An 18,771-nucleotide genomic window follows, 5' to 3' on the forward strand; every position below is an offset into this window, starting at 1 on the left:
CATTTTGAGTAATATCCTCTTTTCCGCTAAAACCCCCCTGAACATACCACCGGGTCCTAGCATGTCTTAAAACGTGGGCAGAAAAATCACAAGAATTATGGTGTCATTTATAAAATTTTCACATGTCCGCTCTATGAGTTATTCATCTTTTTAGAGTTATGTTCTGGCCCCAAAGGGGTGTGGTTTTCCTCCAGCACAAAGTTGAATTTCTGGTTTTTCCAGTTCTGCCAAGCCAGCTTGCTCTCACAGGCAGTGCCCCTCCCCTTTGCTTCAGGAGGAAGCTACTTTTACGACATCTGCAATAAACCATCTGCCTGGGTCAGGACAGGGCTTTGTTCAGAGCTCCTGTATTCTGTGGGGGCCCCCCTTAATTCAATTATCAGAGAGATGGCATATCCTTAGTGTGGCCAGCAAAAGGCAGATAGGCCTGGGAACACAGCTGTGACTCAAGTTTCACTCCTGATGGGGGTAGTTGCCAGGCAGAGTTCAGTTCCTTAAGCCAGGTTTCAGATAAAATGTCACTTTTTGTTACCCAGTTTAAGTCAAGACAATGTTTACATATGCAGCTAGAATGCTGATTCTAAGTTTAAAACTATGACATTTAAACAATTGCAACCTATGTGACACTCAGAAGTAGGTCACTCAGTCAATTTAAACATTTAGATTTATTTAGTGTCTTTCAGTCCAAATTTACTTAAACTGCTGAAATCCACAGCTCAGCCAGTCTTGTTATAAACCTTCAAGTCACTTCAGAATATAACTTTACATTGGATCCACCTCTTAAAATCTCTTTCTTTGGCATGTTTTGGGTTCATTTATTCAGTTTTCTACAAAATCTGGTGGTTTTAAAACGCCGGCTTTTGGATAGTGGTGAGTACTGGTACTGCACCCCTTTTTGGGATTTAAGAAAATGAATTCCCAACAGTTATGGGTTTGCTTTTGGCAATCAGCATTGCCATTCCCAATGGTTTCAGACTACTGTGTGGGTAGTCCAATGGTGGTTTTAGGCAGTGTCCTTCTGTGCCCATAACATCGGCAAAAATGGGTGGCCGCCTATTCTTCATGCACTCCCCTGGGCATTTTCTGGGAAGCTCTGGCCATCATGATGTTTTCATGTCAGTACTGCACAGTTTTGAGGTAGGGCTCGGATGCCTGGGTAAATACATCCCAAGGCATAAGTGTAGGGTCTCCCCCTGTCCTGAGACAACAAGTTGTACGGGCAGGGCAGTTTCACTGGTGGGGAGAGGGACATTTCCATCAGATGAGCGAACCAGGGTTGGCAGGCCCACATGGGGGCCACCAGTATCATGGTGAATGGTTCCTGGTGCATCTTGTGCACTATCTTGTTGAGAAGGGGAGTTGGGGGGGGGGGAAAGCGTAGACACATTTCCCTGACCATGTAATCCAGAGACCGTTCACCTTGGAGCGGTTCTGGGGGTACCTGGAGGCATAGTCTTGGCATTGGGCGTTCTTGTGAGTTGCGAACAGGTCGATCTCTGGGAAGCCCCATTCTGCGAAGACGTTGGACATGTCTTCGTGTCAACGCCATTCGTATTCTTCGGGCAGAGGAAAATCTCTGCTGAGCATGTCTGCTAGAAGATTGAGTTCCCCTGGAACATATTGGGACAACAGAAACATCTCGTGTCTGAGAACCCATATCCAAATGTTTTGAGACAGCTTGGATAGCCCTGGAGAGTGATGCCCCCTTGTTTGTTCAGGTAATACATGGCTGTAGTGCCGTCTGTCAGAATCAGCACTGTCTTCCCTTGTAGTTGCATCTGAAAAGCCTTTAATGCTTTGAACACCGCTAATGGCTCCTGTACGTTTATATGGTTGGACGCTAGTTGTGGGGACCACACTCCATGCGCTGTCTGCTGAAGCAGGTGAGCCCCCCCCCACCCCGTGAGAGATGCGTCGGTCGTGAGAGTGGCTTCCACTGCAGGGGTGGTGAAGGTCTTCCCCTTCAAGAGGTTTTCTCTTGATCACCAGGGCAGAAAGAACGAGGGCTGGCGAGACAACTACCAGATCTTCCCATTGTCCGCTGGCCTGACACCAGTGGCTATTGAGCCACTCCTGCATGGGACACATGCGCAGCCAAGCGTGGTGAACCAAGGATATGCACGACAACGTCATTCCTAGCAAGCGCATGGCTTTGCGCACCGTCACCTCCTGACTGGCTACATATTGAGGGATCTGAAACAGCATGTTCTGAACCCTCTCGGAGGGGAAGACAAGGCCGTCTTTCCTCCGGATTAAAGCTCCCAGAAATGGTTTTATTTGACTGGGGACTAGACTGGATTTCTTCTTGTTGATAAAGAACCCCAGGCTGAAGAGAAAGTCCACTTTTTTGGGGTATTCAAAAAGCATGTGTCGTACGAGTCCCCTGTTATGAGCCAGTCGTCGAGGTAAGGGTAAACTGGGGCGGATAACCTGCGCAGGTGTGCTGCAGCTACTGCCAGGACCTTCGTAAACACCCTTGGTGCCGAGGCGATGCCAAAGGGGAGTACCTTGAATTGGTAATGCCTGTCCTCTATCATGAACCTTAGTTATTTTCTGTGCGCTTGCCACATGGAAATATGAAAGTATGCATCTTTCATGTCCAATGTTGCCTTGTAGTCCCCGTTTCAACAGTGGGATCACCTCCTGTAGTGTTACCATGCAAAACTTCTAAGGTTTTATGAACTTGTTCGCTGGGTGCAGGTCTAAAACAGGGAACATGGTGAGGTCCTTTTTGGGTACAAGGAAGTACACTGATTAAATACCCTTGTTTACTTGAAGAATAGGGACGGCTTCTATGGCGTCCTTTCACAGCAGCGCTTCCACCTCTTGATTCAGGATCTCCAGATGGTCCGGTGAAAGGCGCCATGAACGCGGTGGTCTGAATTGTGCAGGTCGGCCAAATTCCACGCAGTACCCGTGGGTGACCGTCTTTATGACCCACCTGTCTGAAGTTATCCCCTCCAATGCCGTGAGGAAAGATATTAAGTGCCCCCCGACCTGGGTGACATGGGAGGGGACCTGGATCTGATGGTCATTTTTTTGACCGGAGGCTGTGGCTCCTCTAGGATTGGGGCCTCTTCCTCTGGCTTTGCCGCGTGGGGAGTATGCGGGGCTTCCTAATGTTTGTCCAGTATTGAAGTTTCCTGTGCCATAGTTGTTCTGACTTGCACGGGACCGCCCTCGAAATGACCGCAGAGAGTTAGTTCCTCCCTGGGGGGAAGGTCTTTGAGTGATTTGTTGCAGAGACGTAAGAGTCTCGTGCTCTTTTTTTGGTTTTCTCTAGGGCCTCATCGACCGCCTTTCCGGGGAGGTTAGCTTCTTCAATCGGTTTACTGATGAGCTTTGTTCAGGCTTAAACCCTGAGGTACGCAGCCAAGCGCGCCTTTTGAGCAAGATTCCTTGGGCCAGAGACCTGCCTGCTGTTTCAGCCGTGTCCAGAGTGTTCTTTATTACATTCTGGTTCACCTGCCTTCCTTAGGCCACAATAGAGAGAAGCTTGAACTTGACGGGTTCTGGGACCTGCTGGAGGCCTTCCTGAAGTAGGTTCCACTGAGCGTCAGCATAACTCGCCAGCAGCATAGTATTATTCGCTATGCACGTGGTATATGCGGCAGCCGAGGTGACTTGCTTGCCTAAGGCATATAGTCTCTTGGATTCCCTATCGAGAGGTGCCTTCCCGTGGAAAGAGGTACTCCTGCCCGTTTCCGGGTGGTAGTCACTACCAGAGAATCGGGGGTGGCATGCCCTTTAATGTATTGTGGGTCTGAAGGAGCAGGCAGAAATAACTTTTCAACTCTTGGGCTCACTGCCCGGGTTTGATCTGGTTACGCAAGGGAGGGAGCCAATCTTCTCTTAATAGAATTAAGGAGGGGAATGGCCTTGCTAGAGGGAGGTTTCTCCTTAAGAATAGCCTCTACAAAGTCCTACTCAGGTACTGCCTCTTGAGTAGAGATTTGAAAATGCTCAGCTGCCTTCTTTAACATGGTACTGAAGGCCATCTGATCATCTACAGGACGAACTGTGGGGGGCGGAGTGGAATCCAGGCACAATACATCAGTGTCCTGATCTTGATGGGGAAGCGTCCATGGGTCTGCCCCCACTTGCTGGGTTTCTTCCCAATTGTCCGTGGCATCCGCCTGGCCCTCATAATTCTGTAGGAAGGAAGTTTCTTCATCTTCACTGTAAATGTCTCTATAAGTATCCACCTGGACAATGTCTTCATGCTGGATGGGGACAGAAGGCTGATCTTATTGTACATGTGAAGCAGATTGAAGATTAGGCTGTGCCAGAGATCTTTTCGAGGAGGGATGCTCAGAAAAACGAATAATTATTTCAAGACGGTCCATACATCCTTCAAATTTCTCCCTTGTCCATTTAGAGGAAACAGAAGGGCCTAGGGGTGGAAAGGCATCGTCTTCCACCCTTCGGCGCCGAAAATTGTCTCTCAGGGTGTTGGAAAGAGGATCTTGACTGTCCTCATTGGTATCGTGAGTATCGGGCTGCCATGGCGCATCCAAAGATTTGTCCGCGGCCTGTCCCATGTTTTTTCAGCGGAACAGGAATAAGCCCAACTGCCGAAGTTATTCTCTCAATGCTGTCTTCGATTATCGCCGAATCGGCGTGAGAGAGTGCCTTCTGCGGCGTTGGAGGCCCTAGCGGTCTGTTTTTCGACCTGAGGCCCGGTTGTGATTTTTGGACCTACCGCAGCCTTCGGGACCGTCAAAGTCTCAGATTTCCGCACTTCGGCGTGTAAATCCCATTTAGGGGTAGCACCCTTGTTAGTTTTGAATGCCCAGTCGCAAAACACTGTTGCGGATGTGATGTCATGAATGAGATTTGTGATGGCATCTTTGATGTCACGCGTGTTAGTCCTTGCAGTGCACACTGGTGGCACGAGTTATGGTTGCTTAGCTTACCATAGCTGTCTAAGTTCGTTTTTTTCTCGGTTTTACCTGTAACCATAACATCCCTGTAACCACGTTTTTACATTGAATTTCATAGGGTTTTGCTAGTGCAACTTAACCATAACATCCCTTGCAGTAGCGGACATTTTTTTCCAAAGTCTGGTGAGGTTTGGTCAAGGGGGGTGGGGGGGGGGGGGCAAAGTTATAGGGGGTGTCCCAAAATGTCTTTTTTCCCATAGACATAATGGGAAAAAAAACTTTGTTCACGCCTAGAGCCCAAACCGCTGGACGGATTTTCACCAAATTTGCAGCAGGAGCAGCGGCTTGGTCCCGAATGCGTGCTTTTGTTAATTTGGTGTAAATCCGTCCAGTAGGTTTCATTTTAAACAACCAAAACGTGAGGCAAAAAAAATGTGATATCCATGTCTGGTCCGCAGACTCACTTCCGTGTTCGGTCTGCGGACTGGCCTCCGATTGGCCAGAAAAATTTGCTGACTTTTGCGTGGTCGGCGGATATTGGGACGCGGCCGCTGATTGGGTGATGGGAAACCGTGAAATGCGTCAGTTTTCCTGAAATGCCCGCCAACTTGGATTCGCAGACTTTTTTGGGGTCCGCGAACAGCGCAGTGAAAACATTAAAAAAAGCAGCATTTCACTTGTCAAACTCAACAATCTCTGGGGATGTGGGGGTGGGGCGGGAGGATGAGGATTGGATTGGATATGGCCATGAGAAGCCAAAAAACGGGTTGTTTCACCCCCCCGAATGTCAGCGAACACTCCAGATGTCCTGGTGCAGTCCTGTGGTGTTCGCGGACACATCAGATGTCCTATGACATCTGTACCTATTTCTGCATTACAGGGTTGGGAAAAAGCAGTTTTTGGATGCCTTATAACTTTTGCGCCACTCAATGTAACTGCATGTAATTTTGCAATTTTATTCTAGAACTAATCCTGAATGGTTTTGCAAAGTTTTATGGGATTCTTTCAACAGGGGGAAAAATTAGAGGGGGGGGGGTCCCAAAATATTGCAAAGGTATATAAATGTGGTGTCATTTGACGAATCTGCACAACATTTGGCAAAACGATGTTGGATCTAGATATAAATGGTTTTCTAAAGTTTGGTGTGATTTTCTCAAGAGGGAGCGAAATTAGAGGGGGGTCTCAACATTTTTAGATGGCTTATAACTTTGTTGCTATTTAACGAATGTGGACAAAAGTTTTGAAAATGATTATAGACCCAACCTTCAATGTTTCTGTAAAGACTGAATGGATTTTGTCAAGTGGGGGCTAAGTTATATGACTATTGTATGCGTTAGGAAAGATTTCACATGTGTATATAATTTTCCCTCCACGTGTCAACCCCCAAACATTTGCTGCTGTTTAGACATACCTGGCTGACTTTGCCAGAGAAGCACAGCCTTCAGCTGCACTCCTCTGGGCTTTCTCTCACTTTTTATGGGGAAACTGGCATGCCCTTAAGTCAGTCAGTACTGGGAGACTTTGTTTCCCTTAGTCCTTTTCCTCATGTTGCAACTTTTGTGCAACATGTAACAAGTGTGCAATGCTTCTTACTATACAGCACACTTTGGCCCATAGTCATATCCAAAGGCCCTAGATACTCTCGCTGGACTTCTTAGAACTGTGCAGATGTATCATGGACAGGACTGGTGGCAGCTATCGCTTTGCATTATTTATAACCCTTTCCTGCCATGTTAACCGCGTTTGGCACGAATAGGTGGCCTGGCTCCAAAATGGCCATGCCACGAGGTTCTTTGTCCTGTCCTTTGGCCATCTTGCACCTTGACCTTCCCCAGGTCGAGTCGACCCGGACTAGTCCTTATTTGGTCATGCATTTTCCCACAAATCCCAATGCTTTTGCAGGCTCCTGCATGCCTTGTGTGTGCGCCTCCAGGATGCGGGCTGGAATGTCTGGTCCCAATACACATCCTGGGTGCCAGAGAGTCTGGAGTGTCCTGAATGCCTGAGACCACTGTGGTCTGTGATTGGTCCACATATGCAGTGAGTGTTTGTGACCAGATCTCCCATTGGGTCCTCTCCGTTTTGGCTCGAAGGCAACTTTGGATCAGTGGGAAAGTGTCGGTGAAGATGGATGCGGGGAGTCTGGAATGGAGGAGGGGGGAGGAGGTGATGCTGAATCGGTTGATAGGGCATGCGGGACTGAATGATTGTTTGTTTCGAGTGGGGAAGTGTGAGTCGAGGGATTGTGCGGTGTGTGGGGTGCCTGAGACTGTGGGACATTTCCTGCTTAGGTGTGAGAGACATGTTGAGGAGAGAGAATTGATGAGGGTTCAATTATCTGCGCTGGGTGTGGCTGAGCCGAGTGGGAAGGCTTTGCTGGGAGGTGTCGGGGAGAGAGGCAGGAGGAGGAACAGTGTGATGTTGGATTTTGTGAGGCAGACGGGGCGGTGGGAGGAGTTGTGAGTTTATGTGAGCTAAGTATCGATTGGTGGGTCTGGTGCACATCATCCTTTAGGATGGGGAAGTGCCTGCGTGGGTCTGCCCATGCATCCAATAATTAAGAAGGAGGCTGGAAACACCACTGCCATATCGATCGCCTGAGTTCTCACTGAACAAAAGATAAGATCCAAGTATCCTGCAACTACGAAGCTTAGTCGAGGAACCGCTGGTGACCCGCTGGAAGGTTTGGCACCCTCCACCCGCTGTCGTTCCGTGGGACCCCTCTGCATCTGGTCGTCCTAGAAGGTCTGCAAAGACACTTTGACCCATTGGAATAGTAGGACCAACTATTCTCGGCACCTTCACCAAAACCTGCAAGTAAGTTTTCTCGGAAGTGTCCCTGGGCCAACCAGTGGGCTGACCAGCTTACGGAGGACCTTTGCTCTGTCTCCGCCGTCGTTTCAAGGAGGCCCTCGAAACTTGGTATACTGCTAGCTCTGTGTCCACGGCACCCCCACACCGAATTTCGTACACTTGGCCTTCCCAGGTCTGAAGTGAGACGAGTGCGCCCAGACCGGAGTAAACGCGGTTACAGTGTTGCCCTGCTGCAGCAACGTCCTTTGCAAGTCTGCTGCATTTGTGACCCTCTTGCCCCTGAAGCCTGCTGCAGTGAAACTGGGGCGATTCCTCCACCCGAAGTGGAGAAATCGCCACTGTCCCATTTGGGAATCCTCGCTGGAACTCAGGAAATAAAATATGCTGAGACGTCCTTTTTGCCGCCGTCGAACCTGCAACCGAATTGAACTAACCTGCCCAAGTTTGGGTCTGCTTGCCTCAGGGACCGGTGAGTAATCTTTACCACAACCGGTGGCCCGTAGTGCCAGAGCCCAACTTTACGCAAGAGTGGCCCCTGGGGGCCCCTCTCCTGTCCACTGCTATTGCGAAATTGCGACTCCATCCCGAACTCTCGAACTGCCTCAATCGTCAAGTGGAGGTCTTTCTTGAATAGTGGGAACTTATTCTTCATCGCCTTATCCACCTTCCCGAGCTGTTAGAGACCCCTAAAGAGACCCTGCTTTGTCCATTGGAACAGCCGTGTGCATTGGCACACATGTACTATTGAGCACAAGGGTCCACTCTTCTTAGGGCTTGGAATGCCTCTTAGTTAGGTAAATAACTGATGTTGAATTGGGACTAAAAGACTAACTGCACTGCCCGTTTCCTTCCCCTCTAGGTTGTTAACATATTTTGTGTGGTCATCCCTTTAGACCCCCCCTGGTCTTGTATATATATTGTATTGAGTGTGATGTATTGGTTTACTTAGTATTACTGTGATTCTTTGCTATGGTCTATGTTACAAAGGCCTTGTAATAAATGTGCCTATATTTTTAATATAACACCTGTCTGGAGTAATGTGTAAGTGTCCTTGCTCTGTGTGCTCATTGAGGTCCTACAGTCACCCTCACCCCTCCAGAGATTTAGTCTTGACCGCCTGCCATAGCTACCCTGATTGGTCTGGCTTGTCCAGAGGTTACCCTGTTCCAAGAAACTAGGTTGGCCTTCTGAACCTCTGCCCCTCCTGAACAGAGTTCAGAAATCCTTCTTAACAGTATGTATATACATTTTGAAATGTTTTAAAAAATAAAACATGGGCGGATTTCAAGCAAACTCGTGAGGAGCATTGGCAAGGACATTAAAGCATGGTTTTGCAAATGTGCCTGTGTTTTATTTTTTGACAAGTGTAATAATGTAGGTAAAAAAAAATAGTCATATACCTTTGGTGACTGAGGTATATAGCCTGTGGCCGTGGGCAGTAGCAGATTGTCTGGGTCATGGCATAAGGTCTGGCATAAGGTCTGGCATAAGGTCTGGCATAAGGTCTGGCATAAGGTCTGGCTACTGGCCATTATCGCTAGGGACGAAAAATGGTGCTAAAGTGGCTATATCTACCTGGGACCGGCTATGTCGTCAATTTATTCGAAGGTAGGATAGGTTTGAAAGGGAAAATAAGTGCTTGTGGTAATACGTTCATAGGGTTTTGCAGGCTGCCATGGCAAGGGAAGAGGGGCTGTGTACGGAGCCCTGCCTTCTCTTTCCATTTTGACTGCCATGGAAAAGGATTTTCCTTCCTTTCGCTGCAGGTGTCCCGCTATAGGACGAAAAATCTATGTTTTACCACCCTGGGTTCCCGCTTTGGGAACCAGGGGTGATAATTGCCTTTACCCCCCATTTCAGGGGCTGCAATAGACGATAATGGTCCATAGCCCTCCTTATTTATTTATAACGCACCAATGCCCGCAGACATCAGGCTGTGTGGTTACAGTATTTGTTGAGGAAGATGAGGTGGAGGAAGACCACTTACTACTTGCTGAGAAAGGAATAACCTTTCTGAGAGCATTGCGGTCATTGGATTTTGTGTGGCGGCGCATGGAGGTGGTCCCGTAGGAGTACTGTCCAGGTAGTCTGCGACTGAGTACAAAATTGCACTCAGTGCAATTCACTTTGGTAGCTTTAGCCTTTGGTACACTCCCAACAGTAGCAAACAACTTGCAGACCCATGATTCAATCTTGGTGCTAGATGTAGGCACTTCCTCTACCTCATCTTCTTGGTCCTCTTCATTGTCTTTGAAAGTACTGCGCTTTTTTGCTGTGAAGGTCCTCCAGCTGGTGGTGGTTGTGGCTCTTGGGGAGGAGGGATGGCAATAAATGATGCCATTTTTAAGATAAATAGCAGTTTTGATATAATTCTTCCAAGTATGTACTGTGTACTAGATTGGTAATGGATAATGAGTATGTAAAGGTGTAGGAGGTGTGTAAGGGATATTTTGAAGTTGAAAGTTCCAAGATCAGTAGAAAATGCAGTTATGAGATGTCCGCGAAGGACAGATCTTATCGTGAAGTGGGGACGGGTTCTCAGACACGTCATGCCACGCGCCAGCATATGGTCATGTGGCACTGTCCGGAAGGTCCGCAATGAAGTCAGATGTTCGTAGATGCCTACGGATGCAAAACTAGTTGAAATAGTTGCAAAAAGCATATAGAAGTGTTAAAAATTATTCTAGAAGGTGGGAAATGGCAGAGTTTTAAAGTGACACTTTGTAAATTGCACACAAATATAGTTATATTTGGTAAGTCTATTAGTAAGGTGTAGGAAAATAGCATGTACTCGTACAAACCCATGAAATTCACTGGAAAAACGTTGTTAAAAAGGGATGTTATGGTTAAGTTGAACTAATAAAACCTATGAAATTCAGTAAAAAAAGGTTGTTAAAAAGACGTTATGGTTACAAGTAAAATCAAAAAAACCCTGAAATTCGCCAGTTATGGTAAGCTAAGCAACCATAAATCGCGCCCCCACCGTGCACTGCTAAGACTAACACCCAGGACATCAAAGATGACATCACAAATATCATTGATGACCTCACTGATGACATCACATGTCTAGCCCCTTCTTTTTTGTTCACTGCCATATCGAGGCCAGGTGAGTTTATTTACTGACAGTCAAACTTAACTTTCAAAAGGTATTACATTTATAGATATTGATATTCTCACATTTTCTTACACTACTTTCCTTAGAATTTAATCGCATCTTATGATGTACATATATAGGGGAAGAAGTGGGCCATTTCTCCAGCGTTGGTATCTTTCATGGATTCACATGCTGTGAATATTCCCCATCATCAGGCTGGGAACCTCGGTTACTTTAATCTAGCGTTTTCCTGTGGAAAACGTCAACACTTTAGTGTCCTATCAACGTCCTTGTTGTGTGCTTTAGTCCCCACCAATAGGACGTAGGGTATAAATAGGCCCGCCCCCGCGGCTTCCCTTCAGATTTTAACCTCCAAAGTAGAGGGAACCAGAACCAGGTTTGCCAACAGGGGCGACCGGAGGGCACATGTGAATCCATGAAAGGTACCAACGCTGGAGAAGTGGAGTTACAGGTAAGAAACTACTCCCTTCTCCAGCATTGGATCTTTCATGGATTCACATGATGTGAATAGATTACATAGCAGTACCAAACATGCATGGTGGAGTGTAAAGGCAAACCAATACAGAAACAGAATCACATACATGAGACAATTAAACCCATCCAATGATCAAGTGCAAAAAATAAACACCCCGAAGCTGCAGGGCTTACCTTATTGAAATAGGCATTGCAGGACCACCCGTCCCACCTGCACATCATCACCATGCTTCTGCCCCAGACAGTAATGCTGGGTAAAGGTATGCAGCACCGCCCAGGAGGCCGACTGGCAAATGTTAACCAGCGGTATTCCTGACTATAATGCCGCAGATGAAGCCGTAGACCTCGTTGAGTGTGCCTTCAGAGTCCTTCCCCAAAGGCTTCCCAGCTTTAATGTGGCAGAATGAAATGGCAGATGACACAACGAGAAAGTCCTTGCTTGGAGATTGCCTGTCCCTTGATGGACGGGCCATAAGCCACAAATAGCGGATTCGATTTTCTGAAGTCATGAGTATGATTCAAATAAAACTTTAACGCCCTCTTTTTAAGTCCAGTGAATGCAAAGCCTGTTCTGCAGACGTGGATGCTGCAGGAAAAAACGAGGGCAAAACAATAGAAGAGAGTGTGAAATGTTGTTGGCACTTTTCGGATAAAGTGTGCATCGGTGGTCAAAACAACCTTGTCCTTCAAGAACCTCAAGTATTGGGTGGGGGGGGAGGGTTCTACCACCAACGCCTGCAACTCTGATATCCTTATGGCTGAAGTAATTGCCACCAGAAAAGCCACCTTCCATAACATAAATTGCAAAGGAGCCATCAACAGCGGCTTAAAAGGCGGTCTCATCAGACCAGACAGTACCACATTAAGGCTCCACAGCAGTGCAAACTTTTTTGACCGGAGGAAAAGTTCGAACCATCCCTTCAAGAAATGCTTCATTAGGCGATTACTAAACAGAGGAGCCGCATGCCACCTCCGAGTAAATCTAGAAATCTCCGCCAAGTGTACCTTTATGGAGGATAATGCCAGGCCACTTTCGGCCAACTGCAACAGGTAGGGGAGAACCTGTTCTGGGGTAATGTTCAAAAGGTCCCCTCCCGGCTGGCCCTTACATACCACACAAAACAGTTTCTATTAACATGTATACGAGACACTCGTGGATGGGGCCCGTGCCTCCTCCAAAATTCAACGACAGTCACTGGAAAGCATTAGCCGGCCAAACCCGGAGTACTCAGGAGCCAAGCCGTCAGGCTGAGAGAGCCCAGAGTGTGGTGCCACACCACGCCCCTGTCCTGAGACAGAAGGTCTGGTGTTGCCTCCAACCGAATCGGCTCTGCCACTGACAGGTCAAGGAGATCTGAGAGCCACGGCTGCCTGGCCCAGAACGGAGCTACCAGAATCACACGGCATGGGTATCTCTGAATCCACTGGAGGGTCCGTCGGATGAGCGGAAACTGAGAAAAGGCATACGCGAACCGGCCGGTCCACGGGAACGAGAACGCATCCCCCAGAGACTCGGGGTGAGCCCACCTGCTGGCAAACTCCCTGCACTGTTTGTTCTCCACCGTTGCAAAGAGATCCAATGGAGGATGGCCCCACTTCCGGAAGATCCTGGAAACCTGCTTCTTCTTTAGCTGCCACTCGTGCAGCTGGCTGACCTCCCTGCTGAGCGCATCTGCCTGCACATTCAACACTCCCGGCAGATAAGCCACTAGGCCAATTTCGTGCAACAGAGCCCAATGCCAAAGCTCCTGTGCTTCCCTCGACAGCACCCAGGAATGTGTTTCCCCCCCCGTTTCCTGAGATAAAACATTGTGGTGCTATTGTCTGTAAATACCCTCACCACAGAACCGCGAATGCGCGGCAGAAACGACTTGAGGGCCCAATGTACTGCTCTCAACTCGAGCACATTGATGTGGAACTGAGATTCCTCCCGAGACCACAGGCCTTGAACTTGTGCATCGCCGAGATGCACCCCCCATCCCGTCTGAGAGCCAACCGCCACCAGCGTAAATTGGAACTCCGGCTCCAGCAACGGCATGCCTCGTACCAGATTGTCCGAGCACTTCCACCAGCGGAGAACTTCCACCAGAGTGCCAGTGATCACCAACTTGTGGGACCAAGAGCCGCGACTCTGAGCCCACCGGTCCCTGAGGAACTCTTGCACCGGTCTCATGAAGAGACGACAGTTTGCCAGCAGCGGAACGCATGACACCATGGCCCCCAGCAGCGACATGTAGGTCCGGACTCACACCCTTGCACCGATCTTCCACTCAGCCGCATTTTGCAGGAGCTTCATGACCCGCTTGCCGGAAGGCTTTACAAGTCCGAGGCGCTTCCGAAACTCCGCTCCCAGAAACACCAAGTCCTGGGAAGGCTGCAGAAATGATTTCTCGAAGTTGATGGTGAATCCTAGTCGTTGCAACAGCTGCATGGTAGTTCTGAGACTTTCCTGCGCCTCCCCTGGCAACTAACCTCTCACCAGCCAGTCGTCCAGGTACAGGTATACGTGATGACCCTCCCATCGGAGACACGCTGCCACTGGAGCCAAACATTTTGTAAACATCCTGAGGGACGACTTTAAACCAAACAGGAGTACCCGAAACTGGTAGTGATCTTCTCCTACAACAAACTGCAGAAACTTGCAGTGCCGTCGACGCATGGGAATGTGAAAGTATGCGTCCTGTAAATCCAACGAAACTTGTCCAGCTGTACCACTCGGATGACTTCCTGAAGCGTGAGCATCTTGAACTTCAAGCGTTGCAGAATCTTGTTAAACGCCTGAAGATCCACAATGGGTTGCCACTTGCCGTTGGGTTTCTTCATCACAAAGTAGCAGGAATAAACCCTGTGACCTCCCTCTGCCACAGGCACCGGTTCTATAGCACCTTTCTGGAGCATAAGAATTACCTCCTGCCGCAGGATGTGCAGATGTGCTTGCAAGGCATACACCGGCGGAATGGAAACCAGGGAACACTTGAACTCCAGTGAGTGGCCCAGACGCACCGTGTTCAACACCCAACGATCCAACATAATTTTGCACCACTCGTCCACGTGCATCGCCACCCTGCCCCCCAGTAGATTGACCTGAAGGCAGTCATTGTTATGATTTAGCCTGCCTCCTCTTAGAGGTGGAGGACTGCAAACCCCTTTTCCACTGAGCCTGAAAGGCCAGACTTTTCTGCGCCGACTGCACCTATCTCCGATACCCCTGGGAGGAATAAGTTGACCGACCGTAACCCCAGTCCCTGGTGGAAGCAAACCGGGCATTACCGAAGCCCCCCGGAATGGACGAAAGGATCAAAAAGAGCACCCACTATGTAAAGCCCCCAAGGACTTAGCAGTCTCTGTGTCTTCCTTCATCCCTTTGAGGGCCTCCGATTTTTTCCCCAAACAAATGCTCCCCCTCACAGGGCATGTCGATAACCTTATAATGCACCTCCGGTCGAAAGTCAGCGCACTTTAGCCAGGCTTGGCGACAAAGGGCTACCCCATTGTTAATCTGCTTAAAGCCGGACTCCGCCAGGTCAACGGCAATATTTATACTGTGATTGGAAGCTTCCTCCCCTTCACGCACCAATAGCATGGCGATCGCCCTCATACACCTTCAACCCTCAAGCCGCACAGGGCCGGAAAAGAGACGACTTCAGAACCCCAGAAGCCATCATAATACCAAATATCACACGCACGTGCAAAAATCACGACGAACACAAGGTGATCCCAACAGTTTGGAGATGGTTGAAATCTGAAGGGAAGCCGCGGGGGCGGGGCCATTTATACCCTACGTCCTATTGGTGGGGACTAAAGCACCCAAAAAGGACGTTGATAGGACACTAACGTGTCGAAGTTTTCCGAGGTTCCTACCCTGACGACGGGGAATAGTCACAGCATGTGAATCTATGAAAGATCTAATGCTGGAGAAAAAGTATCTGGAGGGAATTCGGATGTCCAGGCTCTCCACAGAGGAGGCCAAGACAATGGAGGCTCCAATAACGGCCGAAGAAATCAAGAGGGCGGTGGCAAAGCTACCTATTGATATTGATATTACATTTTTATCGTGCTCATACACAAGTTATGGGGAAGGCCCCAGTGGAGAACGGCTTCTCAGCAGGTTTTTACAAGGCTTTTATTACCCTGCTCATCTTGTTCATGGTAGAACTGTTTAATGATATCTTGGAGACAGGGGAACCCCCGGAATCCTTCTCCCGCGCGCTGATAGCCGTGATACCAAAAGAGGGCCGGGACCCGTACCTATGTGGATCTTATCGCCCCATCTCTCTCCTAAATATTGACACCAAAATGTACACATGAGTCTGGCGGCAAGACTCGAACTATACATGCCCCATTTGATTCATTCTGTGGCCCACCAGTTGCGCACCTGGTTGGGGTTCATATAAGGGACATCAGGGTGCGGATACACTTCAGAAAACCCTACATCTGATCCATGATGCACTGGGGATGGGGGGGAGACCCTGCTCTACTTTTGGTGGATGTTGAAAAGGCCTTTGACTGGGTTGAGTGGATTTTCCTCAGGGAAGTGCTTAATAAAGTGGGCTTGGGCTCTAGTATCAGATGGGGTATGATGGGGTATAATGGCAGTTTAAACGTCTGCCCCATGCTTGTGTGGCAGTTAATGGTGATTACTCCTGCTGGTTCGCCCTAAATAGGGGCACGAGACAGGGGTGCCCACTTTCCCCAATCGTATTTGCGCTCTCCCTGGAACCACTAGCTTAGAGAATCAGGGAAGATCCCAGTGTAGAAGGATTCATGATGGGGGGGGGGAGATAGAATACAAGGTTGCATTATACGCTGACGATATGCTTTTGCATGCGAGGAACCCCCTGGCCTCCAAACCAAGGGTTGTCCGTGTCCGGTTGATTGAGCCCTACAGAGACCTCTTTGGATTTAAGATTAACAAGGCAAAATCAGTCCTGTTCCCCCTGGACAGGGATGGGGATGGGGATGGAGAGATAATTAGGTTGGCTCCATTGGGATTACTGGTCAAACTGGGCACACAGAGATACCTGGGGATTCACCTCACGAGGGATGTGGGGGACCTATTTCAAGCCAACTTCCCCACGCTATTGTCCGATTTCATGCGATTTGCAAAGATGGGAAAAACTGACAATATCGTTGCAAAGACGTCTCAATGCCCTAAAGATGGTGTGTTTGCCAAGGTTCTTTTACGCGTTCCAAATGCTTCCGATTCAGGTCCCGGAGGACTATTTCCGAGAGATAAAGGGGGCTATTGCAAAATTCTCATGGCTGGGGAAAAAGCAGAGAATATCCTTTGAGGTTCTCACTTTGGCGAACGATGGGGCGGGATGTGGCTCCCAAATGTGAAACTGTACTACAAGGCAGCTCAGCTAAGGGTCCTCATACCTCATCTCAGAATGCAGAGAGTACCAATGGGTTGGTCTGGATAATCTCTGTTAGGAAGAATTCTCTTGAAAGGCTAATTTCCCTTACCTATAGAGTGCCCCAGCAGCTTTGCTGGATTTCGAGGGTTTATTTTTTACTCCTGCAAAGAGTGAGACTCTTTCCCACTTTTAGGCATATGTATGATGTGTGTCAGGATATTTTGTGTGCTTATGGGCTATGGAGTTTTTCTCACTCCACAGGTGGTATCTTTTTACATGTGTGTTACACAGCGCCCTCAGTGCAGTAACACAGGGTTGTCACAGTGACCCCCAAACAGACTCCATACCCTGGGAGTGACTACTGTCTCCCAAGGCATGCAAAGTTACCATTGACTTTGCTAGTCAATGACTATGAACAAAACCAGTACAACCCATCTTACTATGGAGGTACTGGGAAGGGTTAATAGTTTTTCCCTGGTTTTCATTTTCAAGAGGGTACTGTCCAGTCCCTCTCTCTAAAGTTTATGGCAGGTTGCAGTGGTTACTACCATAAATATTTGCCCGCAAATATTTCCTATGGGATTTTCCCATTGTTCGAGGCTACCACTTTTACTGACAGCCTCTAACGTACAGCCGGGTTATTTTAATATTCACTTTAATCTGGTGTTTTTTTTTGTTGCCAGATCTTTAATAATATTTCTTTCTTGTGTCTTTCTCTGAAATCCTAACCCAGGTCGGGGATCCTTTGTTCGTCCTTTTGGCGGGCTTCTCCACAGAAGCCCTCCTTTTGTCGCCACGGAGTCTGGGGTAGACAGGATGTGTGGGAGGGGGAATAGGCACCCTAGACAGGGTTGCCTACGCAACCCAAGTCGCACTCTGCCCCGATAGGCTGGGGGGTTACCCCGCCAGGATAACCACCGCACTGTGTGAGTGACAGCTAGGCTGTATTAATGGGGGTTTGTCTGCATAAAAGCAGGGACCTGCGGACTGGAAGAGAGAAGTCACCACTGGACCTGAGAAATTCGAAGAGGAGAGAAGCCAAATACATCTGCAACGACTGAACCACCGGTGAAGCCCTGCTGCAGATCCTCACCACTTTTCTCCAACAACAAGAGAAGATCTTCACCTGCAAAAGGCTTCTTCCCTTGAGCTGGTGGGACCAACCAGTTCGCCAATCGCCTTCCAGGACCTGCCTTGGTCGAATCGCCAGTACCAAGCACTAGGAGACCGGATAGCCAGGCACTGTCCAACACAACCGCAATCTAAAGGAGCGTACCTTTTATTCCGTTTTGGCAGCCCCGCGGCTGGCTTCATCCCTGGGCAGTGCAGTAACTAGAACCTTCCTCCATGACGAGAGCCTCTCTTCCTCTGCTGGATCTCCCGAACTGCAGGAACTGCAAGTAACTACCGCCACCGCAGGAGCCTCTTCCACTTTTTTTTTTTAACTTTGTTTATTTTAAATCAAGGCAGAATGATAAATACAGACATTATATGCAAGGGTTATCTCAGCAAGTTGACCCCCAGTCTTTAGACCCCCTCTGTGTCTTCTCTCTCTATCCTCCTCCCTGGGTTATCAGTCCCACAGGCTCTGCGAGCGGGCTCCTCCCTTCCGGGCGGTCCGGCTGGAGCCTCAGCGGTCAGGAGTCTTCCTCCGGGCTCGCCTGGTTCGTCAAGATCCAGAGGGCTCTGGCGGGCCTATAGGTCAGGGCGGGGAAGCGCTGGTCGAATTCCAGGACTGGGGCCCAGATGTTCTGAAAGCGGTGTAGCATCCCCGCTCGTGCTGCCGTTACCTTCTCCGCTATCAGAATGTCCCATACTTTGGTCCACCATTGGGCAATGTGGGGGCCTTCCGGGGATTTCCAGGTTCGGGCCACCACCGTTTTCCCTGCCAGTAGGCAGTGAGTCAATAGTTTCGCTCTGGGTCCGGAGCGCGGGTAGATCCCGGGAATTGGAGCTCCTAACAGGATCGGTTCCGGTTTCGAGGGAATCATTGTTCCGGTAATCAGCGAAATAGACTCTAGACAAGCTTTCCAGAATGGTCGGATCTTCGGGCAGTCCCACCACATATGGAAGAAAGAGCCAGGGAGGCCGCATCCTCTCCAGCAAGCGTGGTCTATCTGGGGGTTCA

General features: G+C 48.9%; 1 protein-coding gene across 3 annotated transcripts in view; it reads right to left on the reverse strand.

Annotated features, from left to right (window-relative positions):
• Positions 1-18,771, reverse strand: part of PSME4 (proteasome activator subunit 4) — a 3,386,216-nt gene that overhangs the window by 1,938,848 nt on the left and 1,428,597 nt on the right. The window lies entirely within an intron of this gene.

Source organism: Ambystoma mexicanum, chromosome 4q, assembly GCF_040938575.1.
Source record: "Ambystoma mexicanum isolate Mex_15411 chromosome 4q, UKY_AmexF1_1, whole genome shotgun sequence".
NCBI lineage: Eukaryota > Metazoa > Chordata > Amphibia > Caudata > Ambystomatidae > Ambystoma > Ambystoma mexicanum.